Below are 22,007 nucleotides of genomic sequence, written 5' to 3' on the forward strand. Positions count from 1 at the left end.
ACTGCAAGAAAAGTGAGAAGGTGTTGACAGAACTGCAATACCTTTTGAGGTCCTCATTCTGGACCCACCATTCCTCCTCTACAGAGAGGCCATGGAGAGAAGGTACAACGAGAGTCTGAATTTGCCCTCCTTCTTTCAATTATATTGATGGCCTCAGGTGCTGATACGATTGAAAGATGTGGAAGAACAGGTAGCAATAAGTTACTGCTTAAAATGCCATGTTGGCACTTCACGGTAAATAAGTAGATTTTGTTTGTAGTTTGGGCACTCTGTCTCCAAAAGGTTCGCCATCACTGCCCTAGAGTGTGCATGATGTGGTTTTGATTAGGTTTTTTAGGTTTTTTATGAGGTTTTTTATCCTTGCGTTGCAGAGTCCGCTAAATCCCATAGATTATAGACATTAATGTGTTCATATTAGCCTCTTAAATACTGTATTTTCCGGACTATAAGGCGCACCATCAATAAATGCCTGCTAAAACGTCTAGGTTCATATATAAGGCACACCGGATTATAAGGGGCACCTGTTTATAAGGCTGAATGACCAGCAGGTGGCAGACCTGAGCACAGTTCAAGGCAGCTGTTGTCTATAAGTACAGTTCATATATAAGGCGCACTGGACTATAAGGCGCTCCTTTGATTTCTGAGAAAAATCAAAGGATTTTTTGTGAGCCTTATAGTCCGAAAAAATACAGTAATATTTTAAATTACTGCCAATGGTTGCTGAAAGTTAGATTACTATGACTACTTTGAGTACTATTCTTACCTGTTTCTATAAGGGCCAGTTCACTTTTCCTCAGTTATATACCAGTACTATAGAGCCAAAACCAGGAGTGGTTGAGCACAGAGAAGAGTCACCACAGTTTGTTTTGGCTCACAATAACAGAAGCAAAAAATAATGGAATAACTAATATCTGAAATGGGCCTTATACACAAAATTAAAACAAATAGGGACATCATGATAAACATACATATAAAAGTGGCCTGTAAAAGCCAGTTACTAAAAAGCTTTTGTCTTTCAGAGTTTCACTGTAGGATAAGACATTTGTCCTCCAAACACAAATGAAATGAAGCAGCAGGTTCCCAGCACATCACTAGACTAAAAGATACTTTATAGAATATCAGCCGTGACTGAAAAAATAACATTTAGGAAAATATTAGTAACGCATTTCTTTATTTAACATTCATAACGTAATAATGTATAACAAATGTATAACTAGACAGTTTTCTTTCTTATATGTTCCATTAAGAAAGCCCCACGGTAATAATTTTTAGAATATAACTGATATATGTTAAAAGGAAAGAGGGAACCCATATTAAGATCAGAGTCACCCACGATCAGGGTGTTACCATGTGATACCCAGGACATGCCTTCCATGACCCATTTGCCAATTGCATTCATCCTCAAAGGTTCCTACAAGTCCTGGACAACATAATAGAAACAGCGAATATCAGGATACAATATTTGGAGAAACCATCTGATTATTTGACATTTACAGCTGGAGAATTAAACAAGAACTATATACTAAACTCTTGTGCTTCAAGGAAAATTTGCTTTCTAGCATCGTTTAGTTTCTTTGTTGTTCTGATGTAGCAGAGATTAGTGAATCTCGTCCATTAGTAGGATAAATATTTTAAAGTGTCACAGATAAGGTCTACAGTCCTCATGGAGATTGTCTTACACAACAACATTACGTCAGTTCTTGAAGACAAAGAATGATAGGGCTGGTTCACCAAATAAAACTAATATATAGTCAAAACGCCAGACACATTGGGGCTCAATTACTAAGGGTAGCGCTGCTCATTTTCGTCGGACCACCTTTTTCGGGGATTACACGGCTTGCACACGTATTTAAAAAGTGTGTGCGATGATTGTGGCGCACGCAATCCTTTTTTTGTGCAGCAACACAAATTAGGGGGGGTGCCGTTGGATGGTCGGACTGATTGAACTTTAAAATTGTGTCGCAAACCCATCCACTTAGTTGCACCACTAAAAAGATGGTAAACTCAGTTGAACCGGAGGGGGGATACTGGGCGCATGATATTGGGCGCACAATCTTAGTGAATCGCGGCACAGTGCATTACCATCGGACAATGCACTTTCGGTGAACTCCAGCAGGACTGTAGTAAGTAAATGTGCCCCATTAAATAGATAACCATAGAATACAAGAAAAGTATGTGTCATGCAGGCTTATAGAAGAATATACATTTTATTGCAGTATACAGGCAAGATGAATCGCTAGGTTAAGCATGAAACGATTCGTCCCTGTACGCATCCCTTCCAGTTACCCTCCCCGTTGTGTATGCCAAGTTTTTAATGGATTAATAAAGAAAGAATTTTTACGAGAGGTGGTGAGTGCCAACTTTTTCCTTCTATACGTCTCGAAGATGTTGCATATGAACTTTCTGTCATAAGTTTGAGCACCACACTGAAGACTGTAAACAATGGGGCAGATTTATCAAGTGTCTGAAAGTCAGAATATTTCCAGTTGCCCATGGCAACCAATGACAGCTCCCCTTTAAAATATTCATGAGCACTGGTAAAATGAAAGCTGAGCTGTGATTGGTTGCCATGGGCAACTGGAAATATTCTGACTTTCAGACACTTGATAAATCTGCCCAAATATGTTTTATGTCTCCTAAGGGCTTATGCATTTCGCCCGCTCCATATTTGTTGCACAAAGACCTTTAATAGTTCCCCCCTGCATCTCTCGTTTTTCTTTTTTATACTCTTTGCAGAGCATCTCACCCACACATCACCACCAGTCTCAGCATGCACACTGCAGAGCATCTCACCCACACATCATCACCAGTCGTAGCATGGACACTGCAGAACACCGTACCCATACATCACCACCACAATACACATTGCGGTGCATCTTACCTGCACATTGCTAGATGACTGCTGTCTCATCCTCAGTGCACAGGAAGTAGAGTAGGGCATAAGGATGTGGTCACACGGAGCTTGTGCTGCATTTACTAACACAACACAAGGGCCCAGGGGTGGACCAAAGCCTAGACAGAGATGGATACCGTGAGTGAGAAACAGAGGAGGCACAAGGCAGAAAAGGACAGTGCCTTTGGAATTCGTCAAAAACACATAAAAAAAACATGATGCAACGCATCATGTGAACGCGCCCTGAGGGGCAGTGAGGTGACCAGTGCTGATCCGCAGGTACATCAGCTGTATGAGCCGGCATAGAGAGGAAGAGGGAACACACTGTGCACGTTCACATGGGAGTCCGAAAAGAGAGAAGGACCTGCAAGACCATAGTCAGGACTGAATATGTGGTCAGATCTAGGTGCAACCAAAATGTACAACATCAGTTAAAAAAATATCTGTAAAAGGCTGCATTTTTGTTAATGACATCAAATTGTGGAATATTTTTATTTAGTTATTATGAGTATTTCCAAGCATTTTGCTTTTGTGGGAATACTCCTTTAACAAGTTTGCAATGTAAACTGAGATCTTTCATCTATGAGTTAAAACTGTTAAAAAGTTGGGCATCATTAGACTTTCAGCTTCAGGGTGCATTGAATACTATAATAGTCAATGTTCAGTCACTAGTGAATAATCGGTGACACAAGTTGTGATCCAACCACATGTAATGCAATCAGAAAATTACTGTTCACTGTTATGTTATAGTGAAGACATACTGAGGCTTCTATTCTATGAAATGGCGATATTTGGGAGGGGGGGGGGTTGTCCATGACAAAAAGTTCTCATATCTTTATTACATTACATAGTTTCATTGCTGCTTTTGGTCCTATCAGAGCATTAGCTGCTCGGTGTGGGATTCAGCAGTGTGGGTGAGCAATAGCTGAGCAGACACTTGCCGATTCCTCTGTGCTATGTTTCTGCCTGAGATGCTGTGTGCTGATAATGTGTTTAGGGGACAGGGTTTAGCTACACATTGGGGATCATTTACTAAGGGTTTGCAGATCACACTTTGGTTAGACTTTGCACCGTTTTCAGGGATTGCACGGCTTGGACAGGTATTTTTAACAGGTGTCTGCACTGGGATTGCTTCCATGCGACACAAATTGTGGGCCGTGCCGTAGGATGATCCAGCTGATTCGGACTGAGCGCGGAATTTAACTTTCAAAATGTGTCACAATACAATGCACTTACATGCACCAGGAACAAGATGGTGAACTCTGTTGGACCTGAGAGGGGAAGAGACACATGCACGATCTTAGTGAATCGCAGCACTGAACTCCGTCAGACGGGTAACTAAATATGCCCCACTGATTTAGCTTCTGGTGTTTCTACAAATATCTAACACATAGAAAAATAGAGATGAGACAGATCAGAGTCATGATATGGATTTAAGACAATGACATACTGAGCTCTGCTATCTCACCTAACCAATAAAATACACTCAGCTGTGCTAGATAAAGACCTCATCTCGTCTATAGAGCAGGTATCCTGTGCAGATGCTTTATACTTTTTTTCCTTATTGTTTGTTGGTTTGTGAATATGTTAAAAATCTATAAATGAATATCAAATTTTACAAAATTCAATTCTGACTTTATACATCCATCATGAAATCTGAACTTTTCCGTATTTAAAATGGGCATAATTTTGAACAAATTTTCTTCAATGGGTATCTTTATGTGGCTACTGTACTCTAAAGTTCCCATGTCCATCAAAAGATGTAACACACAACAATGAATCTATACCATTTTTTCATGTAATGTTGTGCATAAATTCTTGGTCTGGATATTGTAGTTTTACCTCTAAAGGTTCACATTAGTAGGTACAATAAAACAGTGGGGCACAATTACTTACCCCGCAGCTTGAGTTTACGAGGTCCAGAGTGTCCGACGATCAGGCAGTCTGGCGCGATCTACTAAGATCGTGTGCCTGATATCCTGCATGTGTCGCTCCCCCGCTCAGGTCCCCCGGAGTTCACCATCTTCCTCCCTGTGCGTAAGTGCTTGGCTTGCAACACAATTTTGAAGTTAAATCCCGCGGTTTGTCTGAATTCGGCGAATTGTCCGACGGCCCACCCCCCGATTTGTGACACATGAAAGTCGGCGTGATTGCGACACAATTCGATTGTGTGCAACACAATCGCCTTCTAAATACCTGTCCCAGCAGAGCGATCCCCGAAAACCCAGGGAACCCCGGGAAAACCTGACGGAAATGCGGCCGCGGGACCCTTAGTAAATAAGCCCCAGTGTATCTCTATTATAACCAACAGTTCTCAAATTATTTTTTGCAATGTATAAACAGGAATGTTTGTATTCACTGAAGAAAGCTGCGGACATAGTGAGGATTTTATTTGAAATGTATATAAGAAAGTACATTTGTATTACAAACCATAATTATTTGTTGCCAAATTGTATAACAATGTCCTAAAATAAAAATTTGTTTAGCCATCCTTTAACTATTTCCTGTCCATATTGGTGCACACATGGAGATGAGAATGGGATATGTAAATTATATTTGCCATATTCTGCCTTTTCAGTGCTATGTAAAAAATATTTATGAGTAATTACTTTTACAAGCTCGTAGATGAAGACCACAAATCCCAGAATGCAACTGGAAAGAATCCAAGCAATACACCAGAGCATGTTGATTCAGTAGATACAGCTGTTTCAGGGACTATAAAAACAGTCAGGCCTTGTTAAAATGAAAAGTAACCATGTCTCTATCCAGGAGTATTCTATTAACCTGTGAGATATGTGAAATGTAAATGATGCTGATATTTATTAACCAGTCTGTGTCTTGCAGTAGTATGGAAGTGTTTGAGTAAATTGAAAAGTTATGGGAAAATAACGTATGGGGAGCTTACAAATAAAGTCCTGTTACATATGTTTCACATATGAGCTGGGTTTCTAGTAATCAATCCACACTAATAATTTTTCTCAGTGTCTATGCATAAATTTACATCTGGTAATTGGTCCTGGAGGGGAATCCAAACATAGACCTAATCACTTCTAGCATTCATGTATAGCATTACAAACACGTTAATGTAAAGTATTCCCAACTTGGTGTTTATGAGCAAAAATACACCCCGGAACCCTGCTTTAACAGTCACACTGTGTTTGGGGTCAGTTCTCCTGACATATAAGTCTAATGCGCCCACAGGCTATCATTAGCCAGATGTATGCCAAATGAGTGTCCCTTTGTCATATGTAAGCATATTGGTAATATATCAGTACAGTTTTGCCTCAAATATATATTAAAATAATACAATATCAATGAATAAAAAATGACCATATTTTCAGACTATAAGATTCTTACTGTAAGATACATATTTGAACATCAGAAAAATTAAATTTCACACATAGCTCCTATAACGTCTATGTAACATGCTTTGCTACATCTCTGCACAAACACACACAGCTCAGCTATATTACACCTACCCCTCCACACACACACCATTAGTTCTCAACCACTTAGAATTACTACAGCCCCTTCATACCCTGAGCACCCCATCCTGTAAGCTCCCCCTCCCCACATCCCAAAACACATACATGTAGCATCATCTTTTATGCCCCTATATTTAATAACTCCACTGCCCCCTATCTGCTCTTTATCCCCTCTATAACATTGCCCTCCTTTCTCCTTCAACTGCCCAGCTACTTACAATTTGTAGCTGCAGAGCACAGGCAGCTCATAACATCAGAGCCCTATTTCCCAGGTCATGTGACTTGAGATGACACATGATGAGTAAGCTTACTGTCAGTAAGTTAGGAGAGGGAGAGAGTGGTGCAGAGACACTCCTCTCTTGGAGACCGGATGGAATGCTTTTTTAGCGCTTCACCCAATCTCTATTACAGTGGTACAGGGTCTGGCAGAGCTGGATACATCTGACCTTTGGAATATAAGATGCAGGGACTTTTTAGCAAGATTTTTTCTTGCTAAAAATGTATTTTATAGTAAATAAATATAGTACATTTCAAAAGAACAGTCCCAACTGTGATTCAATGCCAAAAGATTTTGGCAGTTCCCAAAACCCTCCAAAAAAGGAGATTTTAAAACAAATGCAGCCTGCTAGAGAGAAAGCACTGTCTAAATTCCAAAATTAGTTAAATTCTTTTAGTTTCAGAGCCAAGGCGTCTGCACGTTCCAAGTGGCAGGGCTGTGGTAGAAAGTGCACCATTGCGTCTCTAATATAGCCCCACATCAGAAATAAGCAAATCATCAAAGATCCAAGTAATAGAAGCTTTGCCAAATTTTCATAAGACTTGATTCAAATCTGGATCTGAAACAGTATTTCTCCAATTGTCCTGGAATATTGGTATATAACCCCCTTCAGTCCTCGAAACACAGAATTTTCATTAAAAGTTCCTATTTTGCTATTAATTTTTACAAATTCAATTCTGTGCCTGAAAAATTCCAGATTTGTATTGAATGTATGGTTCATCCAATACATACACCCATATATAGCCCTCAAGTACTACAGTGATTGACATTCTTTTCCTGTTAGCTCTACATAGACACTTTTCGTCACTCCTCAGTGTAATGTATGTGAAATACAGTGAAGGAGCAGTTGCAGACATTTCCCCACAGCAGGTAACATTAAAACAGGGAAGTTGACTATTGCCCATGGAAGGGCAGTACTCAGCAGTCATACTTGAGTAACAGTGGAGCATTTGCCAGTGTGGTCTTGCCCAATGGCCCTATTAGGCCTTGCTACTGCTGGCATAAAATTATCATATTGGGTGGGTACTAGATAAAATAAAATTTAACTAAATGTGAAGAGTCCTCTGCTTAAACTTTTTCCATCCAGCTTTATGAATTATTACTACAACAAAAGAGTTATTCTTTAGCAAACACATTACAATAACGTCACAACTAAACCTCAATTTTCATATTTCCATGGGCAACTTATGCTTCCTGCTTGAATTCTATGATAGAAGAAATTCCAAACCAAGATCTACAAGTGGTAAATCAATTCTATAGTTGCGCTTTTGTGCTACATTTTCATAATTGCTATGAATTACAATGATTTTGCTTCGTTCTTTGTGTGGCGCGCGGTCCCTAATGCTTGGTGGTTTACATTGGACATGAGTTTATACATGGCCATATTAAGACTAGAGGCATTCCTGTAATATCTTTGTAGACTGGTATGCTTGGCAGCTAAGAGTGGTATTAGTTAATGGTTTAAAGACTTGTATTTTTTTGTTCCTTGCGTGTCCCACCTTTTGCCCTATCCAGCGTGACTGAAACACTCAGACTGTTTCCTGCTAGCTGGAGGCTTCTTTCTGAGGGTGAGACATGAAAGGGGGATGTGGCCATTGCATGTGACTGTGATTAGGAACACTTAAGAAACCACTTCCACCAAATGGGATTTAAATCAAGCAAATAGAATAAGCTGAAGCGCCCCAGGCAGCAATCCACAGCATAAATAAAAGAGAGCTCTTTTCAAAGAAAATGTGTTTATAAGAAAGGATAAAGCTTAAGTTACTAAGTCCTCCTTCTAGAAAGAATGGGTTAAATAAACAAAGGATCCTTCTCATCTTACACAAATTGTATCTTTATAACGCTTGTCATTGATGCCACTTGAAGAAGATGTCATTTTAACGAACACTTCCAATTAAGACATTTCTTTTCATGTCACTCTTTAACCTAATTACACTTCCCAGAGATAAAAATGATGCGTTTCTATGAATAGCGTCTATAACTGAGAGACACGTAAATAAAATGCAAAGACGTGCAGTGATTATTTTGATTCATGCAGTTATCTATTTATCTATCGTATAGATTACATTTTTCCATGAATTTAACCCCTTAATTCAAAATGCCAGACTGTACACGTCCATCATCTGCAGGTTCTGTGTCCTGCTGAATATTGTGCAGACATATGACTGTGACCACCTTAGGCTTCCAGTTGTGACTGACCATGGGGCATCTGTTCCAATGGTGATGATTAAAGCTGACTGCAGTCTTTGTCACCCCATTAACCCTCCCATTCAACCTCAATAAGATTTCCAGGTTGATATCCTGAGGGCCAGACAATCACTCCCAGGTCTTTAATCCATGTAAAGCAGGTGTCAGCCTTATGAAGACTTTCTCTCTGTGAGCTGCCATGGTCTTCAGCTACCCTGATTCTTGGCGTTGTTATAACATATTGGAATCTATTTTCCATTTCTATGCTTTTTCTATCTTTGTAAAAATAGGTAAAGGTATATTGGTAGTATAGTTATGGTATATTTTGTCACTTAAGAAAAATCTACCATCAAAATCTATCATTATAAACCAGGGATACTGATAGATCCAGGCACCGTGATTGTGGAAATCTTTGTAAATCTGGTATCCATGACCTCCTTTTTTTGTAAAATAGACTTATAGAATTATTCTAATGAGCCTGAGGGGCTCTAGTGGGTGTTTCCAGAGCCTATCAGTGCTGCAGATTCATGGGCTGTTACAATGGGAGGTGAAAGTCTCCTTTTCCTCTGCACTTCCTGCTGCTACTAGATTACATAGGCAGAGGGAAGATAATTAGCATAATTACAAAAGTTTATGAATAACAAATGTAACAAGATTACCACAATCACAGTGCCCGGATCTACGGAAAAGTGTCAATGGTTTATCACGCTGGATTGTGATGGTAGATTTCCTTTAAATTAATTCCCTTCATGTATTATGGTGACCAAAGTGAGATGACCTGCTTGTTAGTGGTTCAATACTTGGGGGTAAGAAGGGACCAGGCCGGGAGCCACTGTTATGAAGCTTATATGTTGCAATACAAATAGGGCATATGGAAAAGGATGATTGATCAGACAAAAGTAAACATCACTAACTTTATAATAATAATAATCTTTGTCTATGTAGCAGCACCAAATTCTGTAGCACTTTACAAAGTTTAAGAATATATATTTTTTTAAAAAACATATCAAAATACTTTGTATGCAGACTAAAGTAAATCTGGCTGCAAAAAAAAGTGCACAATGCCAATGAAAACAATACAAAAAACGCTTATCCAGCCTAAAGCCTTTGAACTGATTTTATAAGATTTACTTATCAGATCTTAGACATTATACATATATTTAATGCATTGTTTATATTTAATGCATTCTGTATACTTTGTTTTACACTTGAACATAAACAGAAGCAAGACAAATACACACATATATATATACTGTAGTGTATATTTCAACAAATGCAAACTTTTTAACCAGATGTTTCTGTTTTATTTTTCTCTTCTAGAAATTTGTGAAAGGATTTAAGTGCATACTTTTATTTTGAGTCTTTCACACAGTAAAATGTGTTTCATGTAAAGTTTGGAAATGTAGGCTTGGAATATAATCAACTATACAAGTATGTGGTGAACAATACCTTTAGAGTCTGTGCTATTGGGTTGTAGTTCAGGACAAAAATTGATGAATTCATGGGAATGCAAACTATTCAGGGAGCAAATGACACATACAGTGAATCAATACAGTTTGCCAAAACGCTGTCTGTCTATTCTTTACAGCTCACATTAAGGTGATCACCTCCCTCATAACCTTACACTTTCACATTACTGCATCATTATTGGAGAACAGCCTCCTACAAATCATGTGTATATTCCGGATCTTAACAGGGGGATTAGCCATTAAGGAGTTAAACAGAAATGTGGATACACAGCTATTATGTTATCTTGCTAAATTAGAATCACCTGCAAGTTGTTCTGTGACTTCCCTTCTTGTTGAGAATGAATAATGAATCGTAACGCTCCCTAATACATAACAAATGGAACACTGTATATGTTTTAATGATCATACACAATTTATGGCAACAGGGCCATAGCTAAGAACCATGCAAAAATGTCTTCGGAAAACCTTTTTTGCATTATGTGAATAGTCATATTGTATAGTAGTGTCTTTTTCTAAATTGCTGTAATGTGTCTGCATGGTTATTGTCTTTTTACCCCAAGCAAAAAATGACTCACACATTCTAGAAGGTATATTTTGTGTGGCTTGTTCTCCTTTTCAGATCAAATATGGAAAACCAAACTAACTGGAACTAAAAGAAACCTGGAACTCCAATTTGCGGTTCAGCAAATAAATGTTTAAATAAAAAGTTTTGTTACGACAAAATTATGCTGTAAGGCCCCTTGTATATAGCAGGGAGAACATAGCATAACACAGAATCTACATATGTTTATGAGTTATAAAGCTTAGTGCGGTGCCTTTGTGTAACATTGTATATATGTAATGCAATGTTATGCCATTATTCTATCATATAATATTGATATCTATACTATACAGGTCTGATAGAGAACCCATATGTATCCACATGCCCTAACAAGTCATGTAGATCATGTTGTCTTTATGAAAAAAGATTTCAGCTAAATGTCTCATCTGCTGCAGAACCCCATAATACACACCTCAGCTGCTGCAGGACATCATGCACAGAAGACATGCAAACATACATGCAGACACACATGCAGAAGCATGCACATAATAGAAATTCATTCAGGCACATGCATGAATGGACACATGCATGTAGACCTACATAAGTACACACACTTGCTAAAACATGCATGATACATTCACACAGACGCAGATGAATTAAAGTTTTTATATGATAAATTTCCTTTAAAAAAATATTATAAACATTTATTTTCACAAACATATATTTCTCACATATACTCACAGTGATGTCATGCCCTGGCCCTCTTCTCTTCTCACTGACTGGACCGCTGCAGGAGTGAGGAGGAGAGGAAGCGCAGGAACCCCACCACTCTGGAACCCTGGGCAATCACACCCCCTGCCCAGCACTTAAAGGGGTATTCCGGGAATATGAACGTCTGACACAAAAACCCATGATGATATAAATAAATGAATACAACAATACTCAATGTCATTAGTCACAAAACGGAGCTTAAATAATTTGATTTTATGATTTACAAAATTTATGGCCTCTCTAAAGTAGGTGGAGTTATCACAAAGATGGCTGCCACTGGAAACTACAAGTTCCATGATCCTTTAGTTCTCAGTAACTCCTCCTCCCTCTTATGCTCTGCTCCCAGTGATGATGTACAAGACTTTCTTGCTCTGTTACCATAGTAATGATGTGTAACTGCCATCACCACAACACTGACCATACTGGATGCACTGCAACCAACTGACTACAGCCAAATGTAGTGGTGATCACATGACCCTGCCTAGGCAGGTACAGGACATGTGATGTGGACATGTGACCAGCAGCCATCTTCTGTCCTGCAACGGACCGCGTGGAGGAAATTTACGGACTGATTAAAGGGCCAGTAGCATTTTAATTCTTCATTACAGTCTATGTCACCAGCATTTTTCTGCTAAGGGAAGCAAAATTTTAAATTACAACTAATTACACATTAGCTTATATTTTGAGTGCCCACATGTATATGAATTATGCTGATTCCTGGAATACCCCTTTAAATACAATATAATACAATATAACTTTATGGATCTCTTTCAGTAAATTGGGTTGTACACAAACTGTCCGAGCCAGGACTACATATAAATGACAGAACACAAGCATATAATCAATGGGAATAAGAGTTTCAGGGGTAAGGATAGGGAGGGGTTGATGTCATCCTCAGTATGGTCTAATGGTGGCAGGAGGCAGATCTGGTTTTGTTGGAGCTAATTGATTTCTTGTGCCTTTCAATTGCTTTTGGGACAAAGGAGTTCCGAAACCTCTGGGTACGGCAGTTTATTTGGCGTTGTCATTCACTAAAAGTGCTTCATTGATTCACTATGAATGGGAACAGTGGGTGTGATTTATTACTTGTGATAGTGGCAAATATATTGGAACATCTATCATGCCAGATATCATCAAAACGGGTAAGCAGTAAACCAATTGTCTTCTGGGCCCTTCCAATAATTGTTGCAATTTTGCACTTGTCCCTTAGTTTGATACTGCCCCCCCCCCCCCCAACAGGCCTGATAAGTATAGACAGGAATCTCACTGTGAGATATTTATTTGGTATGCATTTACTAGATATTTGGATTAAAACAGATTTATCTTAATGTGAATATTACTTGGTAATTGTGTTTCTTGTATTCCTAGTTTCAAACTTGCCAGTGTATCCCATGCACAGCTGTAAGGCAGAACTTTGATATGATAAGGATTGCTAAAACTTTTGGTCAATCACAGGAGCTTAGCTTTTATTTACATAGTGGGCAAAAATGTCAGCCTCCTCCTACATTGAGCTCTCAGCATTCTTAACACTTTTCCCTGTCTGCTGTCAGCACTGATAATAGACAGATTCTGCATGACACGTCTGCTTGCAATCCCATCACAAGATAGATGAGAGCTTGTTTTCTCTCTAGATACCAAGACTGATATAAGACGCTGTAAATGAGAGAGATATATGTATATGAAGGTGTATACAGTAGCAGCATAAACACTGTTGCCTTGAAATAAGAATGATTTTGAGGGTCCCCACTGATTGATGGAACATAGGGTCAGTCATTCCTTATAGCGTTGTGTCACTATCTTTTACCAGGAGAAGAAACAGTTAGTAAAGGTGAAGTAAAATTATAAAATAGTGCACATAATAAACATAAAAATGGTGAATGATACATTTATTAGCTTCTTTGTGCCATTCAGTAAATATTAAAATACAATAATAATTTCTTCAATTATTAAATACTAATTTTAAGAAAATCCTTCATGTGATCCCTTGTTTCCTTTGATAAGTCTATAATTAATTGAAAACCATTTTCCTTTCTTCTGTAGGTCATGGTGTGTTTTTATTTGGTCAAACACAAGACATGTGTAGACTCTTGGTGAGAAAAAAAGAAGGTCACATTTTTTTCCAGGCAGACAATATGGTAAAGCTGATAGCTATCATCAGCCTATCACTGTCTGTTGTCTTTCCTTTGTATATGATCGGCAGAGTTAATCTAGAGTAAACAATGCCCTAGGTAAACAAACTGCTAATGCCTAGGTGGAAGGTTCGCACACATTCTTTGGTGTCCCTGGGAGATAACCTTACTACATGCAATCCCCAAGGATAAATGAATCCTGCAATCAGATAACCTTCTAAGTATATGTTAGAGAAGAGTTATTAGTGGCTGTACGCTCCTTTTCACAATACCCCAGAAAAAAAGATTTTCTTAATTGTTATTTTTATACAAATAATAATAATCTTTATTTATATAGCGGCATCATATTCCGTAGCGAGCAGGGCCCTCATTCCTATTGTTTCATATGACTGTTGTTACTCTACTGTAATGTCTTATTTTATTTGTATATGTTTCCCTATGATCTGTAAAGTGACACAGAATTTTATTATTAAAGATTATCATTATATGGAACAAGAGGCGTGAGGGACCAACTCATTAAAATAATATTTATTGAGGCACATGAAATGGAAAAGTAAATACAAATAACACAAGAACAAATGCATAACAATCCAGGTGCATCACAGCACCCAAAGTACAGTATTTTGAGAGGGCAATAATTGAAGTAAACAATATATGGAGCTGACAAGCCACAAAAGCCAAGGTGTAACTAGGAGAAAAGGATGTCATAAAAGTGCAACTAGAGGAGGCAGAGAGAGGGAAGAAAGGAATGAAAGAGGGAAAGGAGAGTGGGGTAGCATTACCAGGTGGACAAGCCAAACAATAGTACTAAGGGTACATTCACACGAACCTACGCCCGTCCAGCCGTAGGAGCTGGAGGTGAGGCGGGATGAGCACTGCTCACCTCACCCCTCTGGATAGAGGAACGCAGGGTCGGCACCGTAATATAGGACATGTCACTGTGCAGTGAGACAATGGGGCACATTTACTTACCAGGTCCATTCACGATCCCCTTTCTGGAGTTTCCGACGAGAATGAAGTCCGATGTGATTCACCAAGATTGTGCGCCCGATATCCGGCATGTCTCACTTCCCCGCGGAGGTCCGCCGGTGTTCACCTTCTTCTTCCCGGTGTATGTGAGTGCATGTCTTGAGGCACAATTTGATTTTTCAGTCCCACACTTAGTCCGAATCAGTCTGGTTGTCTGAAGGCCACGCCCCCAATTTGTGTCGCATGAAAGTCAGCGCGATTGCACCAAAATCCAATCACGGGCGCAAAGAAAAATGGAAATAGTCGGGGACCCTTAGTAAATGTGCCCCAATGTGTGTTCACCACACCAAGAGTGGGGGCCATAGGCGTTGTGAGAGATATCATATTTCTCTCCAGCCATCTCATGATTCAGACACCATTTTGTGAAGTCTGTCTGCTTGTCCTGCCTGAAGGTCATCTTTTGACTACTGGGGAGCCGTCACAGTACTTTTAGTGGTAAAGAGATTCCGGTACCTTGAGAACAAGGTTTTTAGAACAAACAAAACCTAAAGCATTGCAACACTATTTTGGATAAAACAGCCTAAGGGGAGGTGATTACAGTATATTTAAGCTAAACTTTAGCATTTCAGTGTTTTATCAACTTTACAGGTCCTTTGTAAAGCATTTCTGTTTTCTATATACATGACTGCGAGCTTGGATTAAAGTGTGATTTGAGTGCAGCTTATGATCTGTGTGTGTCTTTCTGTTATGCTCTTACATCCAGGTACTGGAAGCCATCTTGTCCTCCCCTGTAATTAATTTGGAGATCACCTTACAACTGAAGAAGGGTTGTTGGAGCCCTGGATAAAAATCTCTAACAGTGTCAATGGGGACTGATATCAGTCCACAAATGGTGTGACTGGATATCGCTCCCCATTACATTCGTCTGAATAAACCCTGAGGGGAATAGGAGAGAGGTTACACTGTGCAAGAGAAGTCACCCCATTTGTGGAGGTCATGCCCCAAAGTAAACAATAATTTTAACCTAAGGCTACATTCACACGATGTATGCCCGCCATAGCGTAGTACGGCGGGCATACATCGGTGCTGCGGAGAGGAGAAAGGGATGAGCGCTGCTCACCCCCTCCCCTCTCCATAGGAAGATACATCGCACGGCGCCGTATCACGGGAAAAGATAGGACATGTCCTATCTTTTCCCAGGCTACGGAGCGGGACAGTGCCGCTCTATAGGTCCCCCAAACATGTGTGTGAATGTAGCCTAATACTAATGAAATGAAAATGAAAACATAAACAAAAAATCTTCCACTCTATACTTTCCTCTGGTACACAAACATACACATACGAGTGCAGGGTCAAAAAATGATTCTGGGGACCCATTTACTGCTGCATGGAAATATTACCTGTATATTCTAAGGCTACGAATATAGAATGCGCTTTCATTGCGTTTTGAAAGTGAGAGCAAATGCATCAGAGAAAATGCACCCAAAAACACACAGTATTAATGATAGTAAAAACACAGATTTTGAGTTGCTTTTTGCCAGTGTGTTTGCAATGTATTTTAAAATGCAATGCAAACCTATAATGTGAACGCAGCTTGAGATCATGTGCACAAGATGTGCTTGAATTGTGTTTTAAAATGCATTTTAGGTGCTTCTGGAGAATCTCTTCCCCTAACATCTGTATTCAGACGTCAGGGAGTTGATTCCCCAGATGCACCTAAAATGTAATTCAATCTTGTGAACATGGGTGTAAGGTCCAGAAATTGGAATGACCTATTGAAAGCAATGGGTGCCTCTGCCAGCTCCTATTGTGGCCCCTCATCAGTCTCTTATATTATGGCTTCCTCTCATCTCCCTCTCATATTGTGACCTTTCATCTATCCCTCAAATTGTGACCTCTCACCTCCTCCTCATATTGTGGCCCCTCATCTCCTCCTGATATTGTGGCCACTCACCCCCCCCCTGATATTATGGCCTCTCACCCCCCCCCCTGATATTGTAGCCCCTCATATTGTGGCTTCTCTCATCTCCCCCTCATATTGTGGCTTCTTTCATCTCCCCCTCATACTGTGTCCTCTAATTTCCTCCTCATATTGTGGCCATCTCCCTTAAAAAATTGTGGACCACCTCACGTTTCCCTTATCTTGTTACCTCTCACTTCCCCCTCATAATGTGTCCCCTCATCTTCCCACCGCCTCATATTATGGACACTCATCTCCCTCTCATTTTGGGGCTGCTTTCATCTCCCCTTCACATTGTGGCTCTCTCATCCCTCCCTTATTTTGTATCATCTCATTTTCTCCTCATATTATGGCCACTCTCATCTCCCCCTCATATTGTGGCCCCCTCTCATCTTCCCCTCATAGTGTGGATCCTCTCATCTCCTTCTCATATTGTGGACCCTCATATTTGTCCCTTATATTTCAACCCAATCTCATACCCCCCAAATTGGGGGCCACCTTTCATATACCTCATATTTTCCCGTCATATTGTCCCTATATTTTGGCCCCCTCTTATATCCCCCCATAATATGGGCCCCATCTTATATTGTGACTAATTTTGTGGCCTTCTCTCATATCCCTCTCATATTGTGGCCTTTCATCTCCCCCTCATAGGGTGGCCCCTCATCTCACCCTCCTAGTGTGGACCATCTCATCTCTTCTTCATATTGTAGCCCCCTCTCATACCACTCAAATTGCGAGCCCCATATTTTCCCCTCTCATAACCCAAAATGTTGGTCCCTTCTCATACTGTGACTCATATTGTGACCTCTCATCTCCCCATAATATTGTGGCATCTTATCACCCTCTTATCTCCTCTTCATATTGTGGCCCCTCATTTCCTCCTCCTCATATTGTAGCCTCTCTTATCTTTCCCTTATATTGTAGCCCCCCTCTTACTTGCAAAATTGTGGGCCCCCTCTCATACGCTCAATATTTTGGCCCCCTCTCAAATGCCCTATATTTTACTCCTCTCATAACCCCTCCCATATTTTGGCCCACTCTTATGCCCCCTCATAATGTGGGCCCCCCTTTCATACCCAAATAATGTGGGCCCCCTCTCATATTCCCGCCATAATGTGTGCTCCCGCTCATATGCCCCTATTTTGTGGGCCCCCTCTTATACCCCCCATATTTTGGGACCACTTTCAAACCCCCAAAACTGTGGCCCCTCTTATACCCTAAAATGTTGTGCCCCCCCCACTCAACCTCTTATCCTTATTTCAAATTAATTTTAAAATAATAATAATAATTCTTTATTTATATAGTGCACACAGATTATGCAGCGCTGCACAGAGCTTGTCAAATTGGTCAATGTCCCCAAGGAGAAAATAAAACCACATACTCACCTGTTCTTGTTCCCCAGCAGCTCTCCTCTTCTTATCTTCCTCTGTGCTGTGATGCTGACAGATGATGACATCTTCACTCTGCGCCTGCCATCACAGCTACAAGGGTATAATGATGATGTAGAGAGCTAATAGCACCATCCTGTTATTCAACTCTATCTGGGCAGTCCATTGGTGTTTTCACTGCCACACTGGTGGGCCAATTCAACTCTGTACATGTGTATCATATGTACAGCATAGGAGCGATGAAACTTCAAGGTGTGACCTTCTTACTAGGATGGTAAATGGCTACTGATGTCATGTGTATTAGTGAATAATAACTGTTTTTATTGACCCACTAAAATGAGGTCACCATTAAGTAGTTAGTGGGTTCATGCAATTTGATCAAAATATAACTAGGAACCTTAAATTTGCTTTGTTAATGCTGCCTAGATCATTGTATATAGTGTGTATGTGCGGACCAGATCTTTCCTTCTGCAAATGTTGGTACAGTTGGATATAGTATTGAGTTCTGAAATGCTGTATAAGAGAAGTAGCCCATAAGTACACATGATTAATAGAAAATGTGCATAAAAAGCAAAATATCCCATTTGCTATGCTCCACACTCCATAGATGTCATTGTAACACTGCTTTTTTATCATGCTGTTTTTCAATAATATAGTGTGCATATATAAATTAACTTGTTTTTATTAGCATTTCACATCCCCTTGGGCCTCAGTTTCATAGATTTGTATCTTCAACTAAGAGGTAGTTACCATAATAAGAAAAAATGCTGCTAAAGGACCTGTCCCTGTATGGTGCCATCTAACTACCCTCATTAGCTACAGCATTAATTTAATCAATTAGTCTGACAGGGAACGTCTCCTGCTGGAAGCAATAACAATACTATATTGGGAAGTGACTAGGCTAGAGGTCTGCGAACTGTAATTGTGACAGGTTCATTATAAACGATATATTGTACACTAACCATTACCTTCATAACTTAGAAATAATAAAGTCATTTTTACATAATTTGTATGACATGACATCTAAGATTACAGAAGTAAGAACTGCACGAACAAATTGTATATAACATGTTGGATTTGTGCTTCTTACATTGTATTACCAAACTGAAAAGATTACATGGAATTACTAATGTGGTACAATATAATTTGCTGCCCTTCATAAGATGTCAGTATTCAGTTCATGTTGTCCCCATTTTTAAGACAGGTAACAGTAAATTAATTATCAAGTAAGACATTTGTATCCATTCTAGATTAAACCCATCACTTTGATAGTTATTAGATGCATCACATGCAACAAAGTGGTTGGATCACAGTTAAAGGAACCTGTCAGCGGGATTTCACATAATAGGTCAGTGATGGCGAACCTTTTAGAGACCGAGTGCCCAAACTACAACAAAGACCCGCTTATTTATCGCAAAGTGCCAAGACAGAAATTTAATTTGTGATTTATACTCCCTTCACTGTCACGGTTTTCATTGATACCAGCTCCTGAGGACACCAATAAAGCAGAAAATAGTCCCAGGTAGAGCTGTCACTTTAAAATAGCTCTGTGCACAGCAAGTCCTGGGCTGTCTGGGACTGCAGGAAGATACCTGGAGTCATCTCTGGTGATGGCCTGAGTGCCCACAGAAAGGGCTCTGAGTGCCACCTCTGGCACCAGTGCCATAGGTTAGCCATCGCTGTAATAGGTTAATAGCATACTGCTGCAGGTCCCATTTTATGCAAAACAAATATGTATTGCTGGTTTGTTTTTGAGATATCACATATGTATTCAACTTCTAGAGCTGGAATCAGCTTTTCAAAAGTGACTCCATGACTCCATGATTCTCAACAATAACAATTTATGCATAAAGATAATACATGTATACAAAGAAATGAGGAAAATGATAGGATTTAATGTGAAGGACATCAAATATAGAACAGGGGTTGTCACCTCATGTTTTTGTAATGTGTATATAAGTGTGGGGGCAGAATATTAGACAATTTACCAATGTACATTTATTAAGATTTCTTAATCTTAAGAGGGTAGAGGAAGGGTAGAGGAAGAGAGCAGGGGTTGGGTGAGACATGTTCTGCTCATTGTAACAGATTGTGAATCTGCAATACTGAGGGGCTCTGGTAAGACCCATAGAGCCATTCAGGCTCATTTGCATAATTTTAAAAGTTGACTTTAAAAGGGAAGAGGCCATGGATATCAAATATAAGGATATTACCACAGTCACAGTGCCTGGATCTATGATTAATTGTCCCTGATTCATTATGCTTCATTTTGATGGTAGATTTTTATCCAACTGAGCATCGGAACACCCCTAATTTTTGTCACATTATGCCTAGTGCAGCTGCCCCACAAAACAGTTGCATCCAAACAAATGTGGCGCAGACACTTTTTAAATGCCTGTACAAGCAGTTTGCACTAAAAATAATGTGCAAAGTCCGTCAGAAAATTGGCGTCCGGCCCTTAGTAAATTTGTCCCTTTATGTGAATCTTGTTGCTGTGGGGATCTTAGTAAGATATGTCCACAATTTTTATTTTGACCCTATTAAACCATATAACAAAACATTTCACTTTTTTCTATTCTGTTATCATTTTCTAATCGTAGAACTTGATACCATTATCTTCCCATGATTATGTTTATCTTGCCTGAGTTCCAGCATTTATCTACTGAGATCGGAGTGGTTTTTAGGCAGGGTGCATGCATACAGTAACAGCGGTGCATGGCCCCTTTTATCTGGCGGTGTATCAGGTAACAGGCAACAGGATGTTATAGGAAGTACCCAGATCTGTTTCTGATGGGGGACGTGACTCACTGCTCCCACAAACAACAGACAAACTTTACTGGGGTATGTACAATATTGGTGTTGTTAGTGGCAAACCTTTAAATAAAGTTTATTTCTTTACCATTAAAATGACTGCTTTATTGTCCAGCAATATTTAGTTCTCTACTACTGACCATAGCCAATGCAGAGTTACCTGTTTACATACAGAACCCTCTCTGGAAGGGATAAGACATATTGATCAGGACTTGAATAATTATTATTATTATGGAGGCGTGTACACTATACATCAAGAATGCTGAGCTAGAAAACACTTTGCTCTTGTCCAACATATTTTTAGTATTTCAGTTATATAAAAATGATAAATTAATGTAAAGGACTGTAAAGATGTATGTACTTGTTGATATAAGATTACAAGGTTATGGTCATACAATATACAATGTTCACTTTCTACTTATCATTTATATTAAGCAATACATAAACTGTATTATATTATTCTATGGAATTCTCTTACTTTAATGATACAACATAATGCTTAGTGTACCTTCTCTGTTTGTTTTTGCAGCATCGGAGAGAGCACCCGAAGAAAACCCGTGAAAACACAGGACAAACAAACTCCATAAAGGTTTTGCACTTAGTTAACTTCAAACCCAGCACCCCAGTGCTGCAAGACAGCAATGCCAAGCACTACGTCCATTTTCTCCCCATGCCAACATCATAGCATTTAAATAGCACAGTCATATCACAAAAATAAAACACTGATGTCCAAAACAGATTTAACATACAATAAAGTAAAAAAATGAAAAATGTTTTTGTCACTACAGAGTTGATATAAAAATGTGTTGATGTTTTGACCAAAAGGTTAAAAATAGCCCAATTGTAAAGTACATTCACGCTGACAAATACAATATCTGTATTACTTGTATTCTTCAGTATCATGACATTTCACTGACTATGATGCTGTCACAGCATGGACAGATGTAGAACAATAAAATTATATGCATGGACATATACTACTTAGAGCGCATAAAGTGGAGTCTAATTTATTTGGCAGCCCTAGGTACAGAAGAAATAAACTATGCTTGTTTATAACTCCTGCTAATTTGTTTGCTTAAAGAATCTGGATCAAAGAATATCAAAAACCTGAACCTGCAAGTCAT

The 22,007-nt window shown here is 39.3% G+C and overlaps 1 long non-coding RNA gene across 1 annotated transcript in view; it reads left to right on the forward strand.

Annotated features, from left to right (window-relative positions):
- LOC140116562 (uncharacterized) overlaps nucleotides 1-21,739 on the forward strand; it is a 92,280-nt gene extending 70,541 nt beyond the window's left edge. The window contains exon 3 of the long non-coding RNA XR_011852819.1: nucleotides 21,413-21,739. This is a non-coding gene — a long non-coding RNA (uncharacterized lncRNA). The remainder of the gene's footprint in view (nucleotides 1-21,412) is intronic.
- The last annotated feature ends 268 nt before the right edge of the window (nucleotides 21,740-22,007 follow it).

The sequence above is a fragment of the Engystomops pustulosus genome, chromosome 2, assembly GCF_040894005.1.
Source record: "Engystomops pustulosus chromosome 2, aEngPut4.maternal, whole genome shotgun sequence".
Lineage (NCBI taxonomy): Eukaryota > Metazoa > Chordata > Amphibia > Anura > Leptodactylidae > Engystomops > Engystomops pustulosus.